Here is a 17,376-nt window from a genome sequence, read left to right on the forward strand (position 1 = left end):
CCCAAAACAGAGGAATAGCTCTGAAGTGCATCTAGGATGACCACAGGAACTGGGTTCCTGGCCTTGTCAAAGATGACTACATTCTAGAGTTGGCACAAGAGTAGAATGCTAGTGTGTTCCAGTCATCCCTGTTGGCTTAGACCCAGATGTCCATGATACTCTTGCAACTCTGAAGACTATGGTCCATACTGTCTTTCCCATTTTCCAAGCAACGTGCAATCTTTCCCAATTCTATGTGAGTGGGTCCAATGATAAGAGGGTTAAAATTCACCCCAGGCCATGCAAAAATTGGAGGCAAAAATCAAAGTACACTATAGCAAATAAAGTTAGATTTCTTGCATTCATTTCTTGAATGAAACTCACACCTTCTGCACTCACAAACAACCCTATGTGATAAGGAATATTATTTCTATTGTATACATTGGGAAATCTAAGCCAGAAATTAAGTAATTTGTATAAAGTTATGCCATTAGTAAGTGATGGAACTGGGTTTGAAGATAGGGGAGTAGGTGGGTGAAGGCAGCAGCCTGTGGATTATGAAAAAAAAAAAAAAAGGACAGCAAGCATTTCTCCAGGAAAGGGTTAGAAAGTAGAGATAATGGAATCCAATATTCAAAGGACAAAAGAAACTCTGAAGATCAGGAGGAAAAGTCCCAATTCGTAGTCAGAAGCCCCTAAGGGCATGTGTTATCCTTACAAAGACCAGGGCCATGTAGCAAAAGTTCTGCTATAACATGATGATGGCACCATACTGAGAAATATAGTTAAGGTCTGGCTCCATCTCCAAACCAAGATCTGAGTGCAAGCTGTCGGAGAGCTGCCTGCCGCCCAATAGAGTTGCTTAGTAATCTATGCTTAGTAAGCATAGATTTTATTTTTAATGATGCCCACAAATCAAAACACATTGATAGTAACAAGGAAGGACACAGTTTGATTTTCTAGAGGATGAAAGTCAAATCTAAAGGGAGTTTGCTTTGGCTTTGACTTTTTAGTTTTGTACCAAGTCATGTCTTTAATAGATCGACCAGAAGTCATTCATATGGAATGCGCTCCAGCTTAATAAGAAAAAGAAAAGGTACTACCCCTCCTCCTCATGAAAAGGAAAGGAGAGGAGGAAAAGAAAAGAAAAACTGGTTTCCATCACCAAGTCTTTTATCAAGTTCCAGACTATCTTGAGATATTCACAACCTTTTAACTCTTTGTGCCTACACATATCACTGGTATTCATAATAGTGACCAGAAAAAAGATTAAACTATATTTAGTGAACTCTGTTAAGATAATGGTAATTCTGGTGCAATACTGCACCTGTATAAACTGATAAAAAAATTTCTGTGAGGCAAGTTGACAGTGTGTATTAAGATTTTCTAAAAATGCTCACATTCTCTGACTCAGAATTTTATTTCTTGTAATCTATCTTAGATTTTTAAAAATGCTACATTCATGAAGATTAAAAACAGCACCATTTAAAAATAAAAAATTAGCATTTAAACATAATATGTTCAACCACAGATAAGTCAGTGTAATATTTCAGTGTTAATTAAAATTACAGATACAAAGCCCATATAAAACATGAAAAGTTGTTCTTATAAGTTTCAGTAAAAAAATCAGTATAAAGTTTTTATTTACATTTTGATTATAACTATGTTAAAACCACATATGCCCATGAGAAAAGACTGGGATAACATAAACTAGTACTGCAAAATTCTAACCATCATTGTTTTATTTTTTTAAGATTTTATTTATTTTTATTTTTATTTATTTTTATTCTTTTTTAGCATAACAGTATTCCTTGTTTTTGAACCACACCCAGTGCTCCATGCAATCCGTGCCCTCTCCAATACCCACCACCTGGTTCCCCCAACCTCCCACCCCCCGCCCCTTCAAAACCCTCAGATTGTTTTCAGAGTCCATAGTCTCTCATGGTTCCCCTCCCCTTCCAATTTCCCTCAACTCCCTTCTCCTCTCTAACTCCCCTTGTCCTCCATGCTATTTGTTATGCTCCACAAATAAGTGAAACCATATGATAATTGACTCTCTCTGCTTGGCTTATTTCACTCAGCATAATCTCTTCCAGTCCCGTCCATGTTGCTACAAAAGTTGGGTATTCATCCTTTCTGATGGAGGCATAATACTCCATAGTGTATATGGACCACATCTTCCTTATCCATTCGTCTGTTGAAGGGCATCTTGGTTCTTTTCAAGAACCATGGCCATTGCTGCTATAAACATTGGGGTACAGATGGCCCTTCTTTTCACTACATCTGTATCTTTGGGGTAAATACCCAGTAGTGCAATTGCAGGGTCATAGGGAAACTCTATTTTTAATTTCTTGAGGAATCTCCACACTGTTCTCCAAAGTGGATGCACCAACTTGCATTCCCACCAACAGTGTAAGAGGGTTCCCCTTTCTCCACATCCCCTCCAGCACGTGTTGTTTCCTGTCTTGCTAATTTTGGCCATTCTAACTGGTGTAAGGTGATATCTCAATGTGGTTTTAATTTGAATCTCCCTGATGGCTAGTGATGATGAACATTTTTTCATGTGTCTGATAGCCATTTGTATGTCTTCATTGGAGAAGTGTCTGTTCATATCTTCTGCACATTTTTTTATATGATTGTCTGTTTTGTATGTGTTGAATTTGAGGAGTTCTTTATAGATCCTGGATATCAACCTTTTGTCTGTACTGTCATTTGCAAATATCTTCTCCCATTCCATGGGTTGCCTCTTTGTTTTGTTGATTGTTTCCTTTGCTGTGCAGAAGCTTTTGATTTTGGTGAAGTCCCAAAAATTCATTTTCGCTTTTGTTTCCTTTGCCTTTGGAGACATATCTTGAAAGAAGTTGCTGTGGCTGATATCGAAGAGATTACTGCCTATGTTCTCCTCTAGGATTCTGATGGATTCCTGTCTCACGTTGAGGTCTTTTATCCATTTTGAGTTTATTTTTGTGTATGGTGTAAGAGAATGGTCAAGTTTCATTCTTCTACATATAGCTGTCCAGTTTTCCCAGCACCATTTATTGAAGAGACTGTCTTTTTTCCACTGTATATTTTTTCCTGTTTTGTCTAAGATTATTTGACCGTAGAATTGAGGGTCCATATCTGGGCTCTCTACTCTGTTTGTTCCACTGGTCTATGTGTGTGTTTTTATGACAGTACCATGCTGTCTTGGTGATCACAGCTTTGTAGTAAAACTTCAAATCAGGTAATGTGATGCCCCCAGTTTTATTTTTGTTTTTCAACATTTCCTTAGCGATTCGGGGTCTCTTCTAGTTCCATACAAATTTCTGGATTATTTGCTCCAGCTCTTTGAAAAATACCAGTGGAATTTTGATCAGAATGGCATTAAAAGTATAGATGGCTCTAGGCAGTATAGATATTTTAACAATGTTTATTCTTCCGATCCAAGAACATGGAATGTTCTTCCATCTTTTTGTGTCTTCTTCAATCTCTTTCATGAGTGTTCTGTAGTTCCTCGAGTACAGATCCTTTACCTCTTTGGTTAGGTTTATTCCCAGGTATCTTATGGTTCTTGATGATATAGTAAGTGGAATCAATTCTCTAATTTCCCTTTCTGTATTTTCATTGTTAGTGTATAAGAAAGCCACTGATTTCTGTACATTGACTTTGTATCCTGCCACGTTACTGAATTGCTGTATGAGTTCTAGTAGTTTGGGGGTGGAGTCTTTTGGGTTTTCCATATAAAGAATCATGTCATCTGCGAAGAGAGAGAGTTTGACTTCTTCATTGCCAATTTGGATACTTTTTATTTCTCTTTGTTGTCTGATTGCTGTTGCTAGGACTTCTAATACTATGTTGAACAAGAGTGGTGAGAGTGGGCATCCTTGTCGTGTTCCTGATCTCAATGGAAAGGCTGCAAGCTTTTTCCCATTGAGGATGATATTTGCTGTGGGTCTTTCATAGATAGATTTTATGAAGTTCAGAAATGTTCCCTCTATCCCTATACTTCAAAGCGTTTTAATCAGGAACGGATGCTGGATTTTGTCAAATGTTTTTCTGCATCAATTGAGAGGACCATGTGGTTCTTCTCTCTTCTCTTATTGATTTGTTCTATCACATTGATTGATTTGCGAATGTTGAACCATCCTTGTAGCCCAGGAACGAATCCCACCTGGTCATGGTGGATAATCTTTTTAATATGCTGTTGGATCCTGTTTGCTAGGATCTTGTTGAGAATCTTAGCATCCATATTCATCAGTGATGTTGATCTGAAATTCTCCTTTTTAGTAGGGTCTTTGCCTGGTTTGGGGATCAGGGTAATGCTGGCTTCATAGAAAGAGTCTGGAAGTTTTCCTTCTGCTTCAATTTTTTGAAACAGCTTCAGGAGAATAGGTGTTATTTCTTCTTTGAAAGTTTGGTAGAATTCCCCAGGGAATCCATCAGGTCCTGGGCTCTTGTTTTTTGGGAGGTTTTTGATCACTGCTTCAATCTTGTTAGTAGATATCGGTCTATTCAGGTTGTCCATTTCTTCCTGGTTAAATTTTGGGAGTTTATAGTTCTCCAGGAATGCATCCATTTCATCTAGGTTGCTTAGCTTATTGGCATATAACTGTTGATAATAACTTCTGATGATTGTTTCTACTTCCTTGGTGTTAGTTGTGATCTCTCCCTTTTCATTCATAATTTTATGAATTTGGGCTTTCTCTCTTTTCTTTTGGATTAGTGTGGCCAATGGTTTATCGATCTTATTGATTCTTTAAAAAAAACAGCTTCTAGTTTTATTGATACGTTCTACTGTATCTCTGGTTTCTACCTCATTGATCTCAGCTCTAATCTTGATTATTTCCCTTCTTATGTGTGGAGTTGGTTTGATTTGTTGTTGATTCTCCATTTCTTTAAGGTGTAGAGACAGCTGGTGTGTTCTGGATTTTTCAATTTTTTTGAGGGAGGCTTGGATGGCTATGTATTTCCCCCTTAGGACTGCCTTTGCTGTATCCCATAGATTTTGGATTAATCTTAAGCTAATTGGGAAAATAAAATTTATCTAAAATAAGTGTCACATATTCTATGTAATCAAACTTTTACTAAAAGGCAACAAAGACACCTTTCTCTACTAAATGTAATTGTTATGATCTTTAATTGCTATAAATAGATGAACATATGAGTACACAAACCAGGGACTAAGCACATAAATATACACTTTCATTTCTTATTTAGTATTTCCAGTATGGAGGCCAGATTCAAACATGGAAATATTACCTGAGGTCTGGATATACAAAATAAAAACCTAACAAGAATTTTCTCCCAGATCTCTTCCAAATAATGAAATTGTTGAATACATATGATAGCTAGTTTTAAAGACCTTAAAATTGATTATTTGTAAACAAAAGGTAGAGGTGGCCCTGTAGTCTCATTCCCATTATGATTTAAAGGACTGATGCTTAATGCATTCACTTCCTGGAGAGTTTTAACATTTTGTCCACGAAGGAACTCTTCCACCATAAAAACGAGCCTTTAATAATACAGTCCCAGCAATCAGCTAATACAGTGTTGGGAGAATCTAGGATGAATGGAAGATCTTTGGAGACCTGAAATTGTGTGCTGAAGAGAATCATTGATTTAATCTCTACATATTTCTACTGGTGGTTATGCACATTTGCAGAGCTGTAAGTTCATGGATTCCCCACACAAGTGTCCAGTATTTAAGTTTGGAGCTTTTGGGAAACTTTTCTGATCCAATGTTACCAAAACTACAAACCACTCTGCATAGCTTTTGGAAAGGACCACATAGGTTGATAGCTAATGAACATGACCTCATAATCATTGTTCAACTCGTTCACCTTCCTTTCCAATTCAGTAATATTACTAAAAAGCTCAATTCTTCACTCAGAAGATCTGCAAAAAGAGAAAGCTGATGGACACAGCAAAGTAAATAAGACTTGGTGTTGTTTTTCTTCACTAGAGAATTGGGAACTGACCACATTGTGTGAACAATAGCTCCCTCCTTACTCCTTCACCAGAAAGTGGCTAAGTACTTAGACAAAGAAAATGATGACCTCAAATTTTTCAGCTCTTTGTTGGTTTTTCCAGTCTTTCACCATAGACTGACCAGAGTAATAACCTCAACAGAGTTTTCAATAAATAAAAGGTTCAGAAAAATTGACAAGGAAGAAGGTTGAAATTATTGGCTAAAATAAGGTCTGGGTCTTATAATAATCGCCCTCAGGATGGTACCAGGTTTGTATCCCATTACCACTGATAATTAGGAGTTCATTACATAAGTAGTTTATGAGTTTGTCAAATGCTTTTATAGATTATATGTGTTTGTGCGTGTGTGTGTGTATGTACTTGCCAGTTTTCATGTCCTCCTAGATAAAGGTTATATTTGTCTCACTATACTCAGTGCTATGGGAATTTCTGTGAATAAAGTCCAGATTTAGGATGATAATCATGATGATGAAGATGGTAATCTTCTATATTAATATTCCTCAAGGGTCCGTAAGAATAGTCATACTTGTAAACATACACTTCAAGTGGCTTGAATGTGTCTCCTTACACAGGAAGGGAGTTGTCTAGGATATACAGCCTGGAGAAAAATGGTTGGGCTGTAGAGTGTGTACACCATATTCTTTATTGATATCAACAAATTATTCTCCACAGTTATGCCAATATACACATCCCAGAGATTTTCTATTTCTCTATCCCCTCACCACTTGTACTCAGAATTTTACATTTTTGCCAGTCTGGTAAGTATGAAGTGATGCCTTATTTTATTTAGCATTTTCCCGATTACTTCTGAGGTTGACTATCTATTCTGATATTATTAGCCATTTGTATTTTTGTGTGTGTGAATTGTCCTGAAATATATATTTGACCAATTTCCAACTTCCAAAAGTTGATTATGAAGAACTTTTATATATTCTTGACATTAATATTTTGCCTTTATGTTCTTCTATTTTCCCAATCTATTACTTATCTTTCCATTTATTGTGGTTTTTGTGATATAGAACTTTTATTTTAATGTAGTCATTTAAACTAGTCTCTTCTATTCTTGCTTCTAATTTTTGTGTCTTATTTAAGTAATTTCTTCCTATCCAATGTCCTAAAGATACTCTTGTGTGTTGTTTCTCTAAAGATGTTCAAGTTTTGTTTTTCACATATATATCTTTTATCCACCTAGATTAATTTTTAGGTATGCTGTGAATTTAGGATCCAACTTACATTTTCCTTTGTCAAAGGCCAGTTGTCCCTATAAAATTTATTAAATAGTCCATCTTTTTTTATTCCTTTGTAATGCCAGATCCATCACAAAATGAGTTTCTATAAATGGATGGGTCTGTTTCTCAGTTCTCTCTCAGCCCATTGGCTTATTTGTCTTTCTGTATATCAATACCACACTGTTTCAATTATTTCCTGGTAGTGTAATTCCTGACCTTTTTTTTCAGCCTTTATTGGATATTCTGTGTCCTTTATTTTTCCATATAAATTTTAAGGTAAACTTTTTGGTTTCCCAAAAATCCCTTCTGGAATTTTGATAGGAATTACATTAATTTATTGATAAAATATGGAAAGGTTGATGTATTTGTAATATAGATTCTTCCTGGTATACTGCTCTATTTATTTCTTTAAGTCTTACAATAATTTTTTATTATTTTCTCAATAAAGGTCTTGAACATCCTTTGTTAGATATGTTATGAGATGCTTTATGGTTCCTGTTGCTTAGAATATCCAGTTACTGTGATGTCATCAATTATGGTGACCAGTGTGAAGTTCTACGGAATGTCAAGATAACCACACTCCCTGTGGATTTTACTGTGATTTATAGCAGTTGACAAAGCTCTGGCGCAAGCTAGTGAATGTGTACTACTCTCCATGTCTTTGCTACAGAACGCTGGGAGTTAAACCCCTCTGGTTGCTCTTCAGGCCTCACTCTGCTATAATTTATTCAAAGCTGCCTAGTTAGTTTTGGTAGTCTCCTATTCCCTCAGTTCAAGATTTGCTATTTTATAATTTGTAGCTGAAAATACCAATGTCTAAAGTCTTTGCAGCTCTCTTTCTATCATCTGTGTCTTCTGCCTGTGTGTACCCATGATGCCTTACCTAACTGTCTGCTTAGTTATTTTTGACCAGGAGCTACTCATTTTCTTTAAACAATTATTTGTGGCAATCTTTGCAACCCAGGACTAAGATTCAGTCTGGCAGGTAAGATTTAATTATGCTTCTACATGGTTCCATCAGTCACTATTACTTGAATGTGTGGGACCACGTTAAATTTACAGCTTGAAGGTTGTTGTTTTAATCACCCAGGTGATATGAATATGGGCTGAAAATTCATTTGAGGAGCATGTTATTAACACAAATCCCAGATGAATTTTATCCCCCCCCTTGCTTTATACAGGAATGAAACAACTTTCTCTGAATGTGGCAGGGTAGAGAGATTTATTTTTTTGTTCACCATTTCACCATGAAGGGAGCCTTTTAAAAGTCCAAGACTTAAGAGCAGAGGATCTCCTAGTAGGCTCCCCCCTTGAGAAGACCTGGGCTATGTCTTTTAAACCACATTGTATAAATTAATGAAAATAAAAGTGCAAGTCCCTGAGGTTTGAGAGATCATCTCAAAGCAAAGCTGGTTCAAGACTCCCCTTATCTCTGGGATTCAATTTTTGGCCTCATGAATCTTGATTATATTTTCAGCTTTCTGATACTTTTAAGAAAACAACATTTAATTATTTCACATAGAAGTTTTAGGTTTTCCCCCTATGCGAGGACCAATCTGAGTACCTAATCAGGTATTTACTTAAATTTTTAACTTGCCCACTTCACTCAACAAAACCTAACATTATTCAGTATCTTGATAATCTTCACAAATATTGTAAGATATTTAGAATATTTGAATTCTTCTATTCCCTGCCTCTGTTTCTTCTTGTTGTTGCTTTTAGTTCTACTTTTTTATCCCCATATTCATTTTCTATTGTTTTTATAACCAATTATCACAAACTTAGCAGCTTCAAACAATGCAATTTTATTATCTTTCAGTTCTATAAATCAGAAACTCAACACAAGTCTCACTGGCTAAAATAAAGGGATTAGCAGGGCTTAATTCCCTTCTTGAGGTTCTAGGAGAGAATCTGTTTCCTTATCTTTTCTAGCTTCTAGAGGCCACCATATTCCTTGGCTTCTGTCTTCCTTCCTCCTTCATCTATGGCATCTATGGCAGGTTATGACTTTCTCACATTGCATCTCTCTGTGACTCTTCTACTACCGATGCATCTATTTCTCTCATGGCACCTCAGCAAAGATCTCAACTTTTAATGATTCATATTATTAGGTCAGGCCCACATAAATAATCTAAGGCAATCTCCTCACTTCAAGGACCTTAATTTTAATTATACCAGCAAACTCCCTTATACTATGTAGGAGAATATATTTATAGGTTCCTGGGTTTAGGGGATTGTGAGAAGAGGGGGAGATGGCATTATTCTGCCCACTGAATCCCGGTCATTATTTTTTGTTACTCTTCTTATTAGTAATACTCGATGCTTACTTAAATTTACCCATATACTTTCCAGGTTCATTGCTCATTGTTGCTTCTCCCTTTCCACATTTTTAGGGGGTAAGAGAGGAGGCTTAAAAATTATCTTCTTAGAAAAGTATATATTTTACTAATTACCTTAGCATAGTCCTATAAATAGTCTTTTTAATCTGTTTAAAGTTACCTTTGTCATCCTTTGCCTAAATAATGGTTTACCAGGTAGGCTGACTCTTTTTTTCCCTCCACATTATTAAGATATTATTCCACTGGGCTCTAGCATCTACTGTTGTTCATGAGAAGATAGCTGTTAGTCAGTCATATTCCCTTGTATGTAATTAATTTTTATCACTGACAGTTTTTAAGATTATTCTCTTTGTGTTCCATATTCATTAAATTTATTATTATTATAGATATAAATTCGTTTGTATTTGCCTGGCTCAAGACTCAGTATAACACATTGTGTTGAAGACTCATGTCTTCTCTCACTTTGGCAAACCTCCACTCTTTCATTCCTTCAAATATTCTCTCTCCTTATTTTTATAATTTTCTCTTTTTAGAAACCTTAAATAGGTGTATGTTTGGACCTTATTATTCTATCCTCAAATCTTTTATCTCCTCTTTCATATTTTCCATCCCTTTTACTCCGTACACTCTGAATAATTTCTCTTGTCTATTTCTCAGGTCATCAGTTCTCTCTATAGTTGTGTCTAATCTTTAATACCTTGAATACACTAATTCCTAATGCCTTGAACTATAGTGAGTTTTGATTTTAAATACTAAAGCTTATATTTCAGTAACATTTTTCATAATATTCGTTTTTCATAACATTCATTCTTGCCTTATGGTTTCTGTCTTCTTGTATGTCTACATAGAAGCTTTATTTATTTATTAACTTTCATTAAGCCTTTTTAGGGAACTCACTAACTTAACTGTGTCTCCATTCATTTTTTAAGCCATACTTATTCAAACCACAGAGCTCACTGAATATTTGTGGCCAATGCTATATAACCTCTAGTGTGCTCTTGCATGTTCCTTCCCACCAATTAATTTGTATGCTCACCATGAGTCTATTGTGTTCACTACTAAACCTGTTATCCCTCATATTTTATCATGTATATAAGTAAACTAAATATCAGTAAATTATTGAAACATGGATGTGAAGAGAAAGTTGTTTATTTTCTGAAAACTAATTTAAATCTTTGAAAGATCTGATAAAAGGAAATTGCAAAAATTAGGTAAGTACAAGTAACTATTAAAGAAATGGAAAACTTATTAAAAAATCTAAAATCCTTCTGCCCTCAAAGAATTTGTAATTGTCTTTAGGTTTCACTCAGCTATAAATAAGAGCTTTGACTGGGAGACTGGGAGTCTAGATAAAGTATTATTGTAAAGTATCTAGGAGTAAAACCACGAGAACTCCATTCAGCTCAACCCAAAGGCCCTAACTCTCCATGTGGAGATTGGCGAATGAATGTATATTTAAGTTAAACAAAACTTTTAACACAGAGATATTTATGAATCCTGATTTCATCTTACATTTTAAATGAACCAAACAATCTTTGGAGTTACGATTCTTCTGTTTGTGGCATCTGCTAACTCTGTCTCATGGTAGAGCATTTCTGTGTATGTGTGGAAATCTGGTATGTCCTAAGTAGTGGAAAGAATACTGTAGAGTAGCACATTTGCATATCCTGAAATCCTAAATATGTCATGAGTTCCAAATAAGCTTTAATTTTAAATTACCTGCTTGAACTTCCCACATCACAGCAATATCCTTCTACAGTTAAGAGAAGAAGCTGAGTAAAAGGACATCAAATGCTGGACCTAAAGAAATGTTCCAAGCAGTTGAGGTCCAATAAAAAGGACTTTAAAGGATCTCAACAAACTAAACTCTCAATAAATAAAAAGATGGTAAATAGATCATCTGTAAAGTACAACTGTAGGTTTTAGAGAGAAACAACAGTGAATTTCCAACATTTCAGAAGCATTGGATCATGGTCAGCACACACACATGTTTAATAAAGAAAAACCATTACATTTATTATTTTTATTAAAGTAGTTGAGCTCTATAAAACAAAAAGCTTCATAGCATTTATATAATATCCTCCTTTCCTAACCACTAACATAATATAACATAACATTATTATAAGGTATAATAATAATAAGGTATAATAACTTGTAACAAGTTCCCAGCATATGACATGACTTGGTCACAATATCTTCTTTAAGATAACTGAGTTTGCAAAATATTTCCCAAGTATTTCTAGAAGGATTTGCATAGCTGACTCCATATATTTTTTCATAACAATGAGCTCATAATTAGGCACTTTTACATGTTGGTGAAAGCATTCTTGATTGCTTAGAATCTATAGAAAAATATGGGAGTTGTGCCAACAACAGCTATAGGCTGTAATGCCACCACAGCCATTTGCTATGCTTCTCCTTCTCTGCTCTAGATTGCAGGATTGGGAGGTGAAGGGAGATGGAGTAGGGGAATTACACTACTGTCCCTGCAAGACATATTCCTAAAGTCATATGAACTGGTTTCCAAAACGTTTTGGCCAATGAGAAGCATAGCCACAGACTGGACAACAGAAAGAAAAATTCAAAATCCTTCTTTTTTACAGAATCTGGTGGCAACTCTGCAAATGCCAGCTCTGCTATCAGCATCATTAATACCCCTTCCTGGGAGCCTGGGTGGCTCAGTGGGTTAGGCCGCTGCCTTCGGCTCAGGTCATGATCTCAGGGTCCTGGGATTGAGTCCCGCATCGGGCTCTCTGCTCAGCAGGGAGCCTGCTTCCCTCTCTCTCTCTCTCTCTCTCTGCCTGCCTCTCTGTCTACTTGTGATCTCTCTCTGTCAAATAAATAAATAAATAAAAATCTTAAAAAAAAAAATACCCCTTCCTTCCTGAATGTCTTCAGCCTATGAATGGTAATGACATCTTGCAATTGCTAAAATTTGATTACCTCACCACCCCTGTTTAAATGATCAGATTCTCCATCACCTAGGTTATCAAATTCTACATTAAATCCTTTCTGTTGTAAATACTCCCAATTATTTTTCTTCTTTAATTAAAGTTAATTCATGATTGAAGCAAGGATTACATTCTATATTCTAAAATTTTAAAATTTATTTAGTTTAGCTCTTAATATTTAAGTTCTTAAGACACGCTCTTTGGGTTGCTTATTCATTAATTCATAGTATCTTACAGACTGTCATTTGGAATATAATTGAGATTCAAAGAAATTAATTAGGTTGTATAACTAGTCAGAAAACCAAAAAAAAAAAAAACTAGTCAGAAAACCCTAAAATTTTTGAAGTTAGGTGAAATGATACATAACTACAGAGCTGATCACCTATGTTTTGATGTTGTGTATATAGTAGATGGTAAAACCTAGTTTCTGATTTGTTTTAGTATCAGTTAATATAAACAATTGAATAAATTGCTATGTACATTCTTTCCTCTTCCTCTATGCCACATGTATATTCTGTAATGATGCCACTTCATTAAGCCAGTTCTATCAGATGTTTATGATATGGGGAGGGTAAGAAGGTATAAGTGAGTTCCACAATAATCCAATGCCATTATTTATTTTACATTTTCTCTTTTTATATTTTACCAGAGTTGCTAAAATAGTGAAATTAATGGTTCAAAATTCTTTCTTCTGTCATATCTTCTACAAAATCAGTGATGGAGATACTAATGAAAATGTAAAACACTAAAGCCCTTACATCATGAGGAATTAAAAAAAAAAAACAGAAAGAGAATAACCTCTAGGCTTTTGAATTATGAGGTGCTGACTATAAACACTTGCCCGGACCCATCAAGCTGCTCTGGGTTCATCCCTTGACAGAGGCTTCAAGGCTAACTGCTGAGGGTTGGAGAATTTAAATTTCTGTACTTAAGATTTAAACACTGTGTTTTCAAGAGTTCTGGGACAAAAATCAAAATGTCCCCATATTCATATACCCAAGAGAAACAATACTGACACAAGAAAAATGAATATCTAATGACATCTTGGCCATTCAAAACATTTCAAACTTTAAAAATGGAAATATTTGATAAAAGAAGTGTTTTGATGCTGTGCTGGTCACAAGGAAAAGAATGGTTATTCTTGGATGTCTCCCTAAATAATAGGATAATGAGGAAACCTAACCTTTGACTCACTGAAGCAGAGCCTATTCCCTATGGGAAAGCATATTTTAGAGCAATGAGATACCAAAATGGAGAAAACAATTAGCTGTTTGTTCTTCTGCCATCTAGAAATAGCTGGTTGGGCAGCCACATGAAGTAGAATCCTGGGTAGATAAAGGAGAACACTATTATTTGGCAGCCTAGTCTCTAAACCACAAAGTGGTATCAATATTGGTCATATCACCATATAATTACCCTGGTAGATGGGTCATCTGAATTAATCAGCACAGAATTAAAGTATTTGTGTATCTGTGGACCTGGATTCTCTCACCCAGCTATCTTACCCAGTCCCAAAATATCTGGAGAGTGGCCAAAGTGCCCATTTCACTCTGAAGCGTGTTGTTATAGCCACAGATGATATCCCACTAATGATACAGAGCAACACCTGGAGGAATGATCTCAGCAGATCTTAAAACTCTCGTACCTAGCAGTCCTTAGTCAATTAAATGGTCTCTCAGACTTTTTTTTTTTTTTTTCCCAAATAAAGACAGCATGGAGAAGACATATAATATGAGGCCTCTTTTAAAACCCAGTATTATGTGTTGCCCTGCTATCTGGTGCAATCCTCAGGCCTAATGGCAAATTCACCTCCGCACTCTGTTCCTGTGGATGAGATCGCCCAGATATATGACCCTCCTTACCTGGGGGACCAGGCACAGTGCCTGCCTATTCTGAGTAGTGGGCCTCAATTTCCTGCCAGTTTGAGGGATTATTCAAACAAGCCAATCATTTTCTCCTGTGGGAACAAGATCCTTCACCCTCTTGAAACATCTGCAGCCCTTGGTTTATCACTCTGTACCTGAGTACATCCCTCATGTGACCCTTCATGACATGTAATGTCCTCTCGCCCTGAGGTTTGAGTCTTTGTGGCTAACAAACTGCTGTGGATCTCATCTGTCCAGTGTCAGGCAATGTGCGTTTGGCCGTCCCCATAACCCTAGGGCAAGAATCCCTCCTTCACCAACAGGGTGATGAGGTGATGATTAAAAGAGAGAATCAAAATTAATATTTTTTCTGAGCTGATGAACATTTTCCAGTGTTGAGGTAGTATTATGGATATGAGACTCAATTGCTATCTGATCTGATAAGAAACTTCCTATCCTAACTCTCAGAAGAGCTGTCTTCATAGTTCATGATAATAATGTACCACTATTACCACTACTACCATTTATTTATTTGGGTCAGACACATGCATCATTCTAGTTAATCCTTTAATTCCCCATTTTACAACTAAGGAAACTGAGGCATAGAAAGGTTAAAATAGTTTGCACATGGTCCTAGCATTAGTAAGTGGCAAAGTCAGGAGTATACCTAACTTATTTTGCTTGTTTGTCTTTCACCTTCAGAGTTTCTGTGTTTAACCACAAGATTATGCCACCACCATTATTCACTGCAATCAATATAATTATCAATGAATTTCCCTTGGAACCTCCAAATCATGATTAGAACTCACAAACGGGTGGGGCTCCTGGGTGGCTTAATTTGTTGAGCGACCAACTCTTGATTTTGTCTCAGGTCATGATCTCAGGGGCCTGGGAATAAATTCCCCAACAGGATCCATGCTTAGCGAGGAGTCTGCCTGCCCTCTGCCCCTCCCCCAACTCATGCTCACTCACTCTCTCTTTTTATCTCTCACAAGTAAATAAAATCTTAAAAAAAAAAAAGAACTCACAACAGGGGAAAAAAGAACTCACACAGCGTTGCTTAGAAAACATTAGTAAATGGCAAACCACTTTAACTCAATTGAATTAATGAATACTTATGATGTGATGAAATACTAAGCACAATATATGGTTGTTAAATTTAATTATTGATTTCTTATTAAAGTGCACTTATGTCTAGAGTTGGAACGCTATCCTACCAAAGTCAAGTAAAAACCCTAAGCATAATCAATAAATATATGTAGAATGAAAGAGTAAAACTAGTGCTATTTACCAATGTACAAGCTACTATTTAAAAGGCTAAAAGTGCTCTAAAGTTAAATTGAAAATATTACCAAATGAGAAGATAAAAATACGAGCTAAAGATTAAAGGAAAAAAATTCATGTCATATTTAGTCCCTAGCATATTTCTAAGATGATTCTAATTTTAAAAATTTCTCTAGAGACTCTTTTGAATTCCCCATCTCAGTTTTATTTGGAATTTGAACTTTGTAACAAAGAGAATTTTCTTTCATAGAGTCAGCAATTTAAAAAACAAAGTAAATGTTATTGCTTAGATGGACTGGCTTATTTCACATGGAACCAGTCAAATGGAGAATGGAAACTTTTGCTTTTTCACTTTTATAGGTGAAAGATGCATCATGGGAAAGCATGCCACATACACCTCATGGTCTTCCTCACTTTTCCAACAGCTTCTGAGGTGGAAGCTTTCTGCTGCTTTTAGATACAGTCTGCATTTATCTATATCTTTAGGGGAGAAACGTCAAGGCATTGTGTAGGGTTTTCACTAATTACTAAGTAATGTGGGTGTGTCTGACCACTTGCTGTCACTTGGCTGGTTTCATAGCCTTCTTGACCATGTGGTTTCCACATCACCAAGACTGTGTTGCTGTTCAGATGAGAGGGTCTCCTTACTTCTTGTGTGACTAGGTCACGCATATGAGGCAATTCTTGCGTGCAGAAGTGGTTTTCAAGATATGTAACAACCAGTACAACACAGGTATCCACTGAACAGAAAGGAGAATGGAGCAGAGTCCTGAACCATTAACTCTTTACTTGCCAGATTATAAGGAGGTCCAATGGTCCCAAAGGAAAACGCAACATTACATGTGGGATGTCTGAGGCAGTGGATGTTTTCCATCTAGTTCAGAATTACTTCAGAACTTTAATAAAAAACGTAGCTAGACATGTGTGTTCTTAGAGCAAAGTATCCCTAAATATGTATGTGTATGTGTGTGTATAATATATAGATAATACAATACAATACAATATAACATAAGCACGTATTCATAAAAAACCTGAAGTGGCTTTTTATAGGTCTGGAATTCTTTCCCCAACATTTACGAAGGAAAAATCTCCCATGACCACAGATCTTATCTCAATTAGTTGTACACCAGAACTCTTCAGTGAGCCACACTGACAAATGGGTACTGATGAGGGAATTTATCCAAGATGGTTTTAAAAGTTAATAGGAAGAAAATTTTAAATGTTTTGATGTGGCTCCTTTTGGCAGAGACCTTTTTGGGATAAGCAAAGTGAATTAGAAGAAACTATCGATGTTCTTTTCATCTTCATCATAATTGATTCTACCTGTGATCATTTTGGGTTCAGTTTCCTATACATATTTGTAATATGAGTTTCATTTCCATAAAATGGGAACATAATAAATATAGGATTTACTAACGATTGTTTTATGTGGCTGCCAATCTGCCAAGTAGCATTCTTAATTATTACCAGGAAACTAGGCATTTTCCAAACATATGTTTTGGATTTAAGACTAATATGTCATGTCAGCCCTCTCTACTGGACTGATGGGAGCCCAGTGGGACTTCAGAGTGTCTGCTTTGGAGGGTGAGTTTTTGGGGTTAGATAAAAGCACTAATAGGAGAAGATAGAGCAAAGCATCAAAAATTTCTGAAAGCAAATCCTACAAAGAAATACATCAAAGAGTTATGTTTTCATTATAAACTGATATTTTTACTAGAAGAGGATAGAGTTCGATCTTCCTCTAGAAGCCACGAGTAAAGGA

Source organism: Lutra lutra, chromosome 6, assembly GCF_902655055.1.
Source record: "Lutra lutra chromosome 6, mLutLut1.2, whole genome shotgun sequence".
In the NCBI taxonomy this organism is placed as follows: Eukaryota; Metazoa; Chordata; class Mammalia; order Carnivora; family Mustelidae; genus Lutra; species Lutra lutra.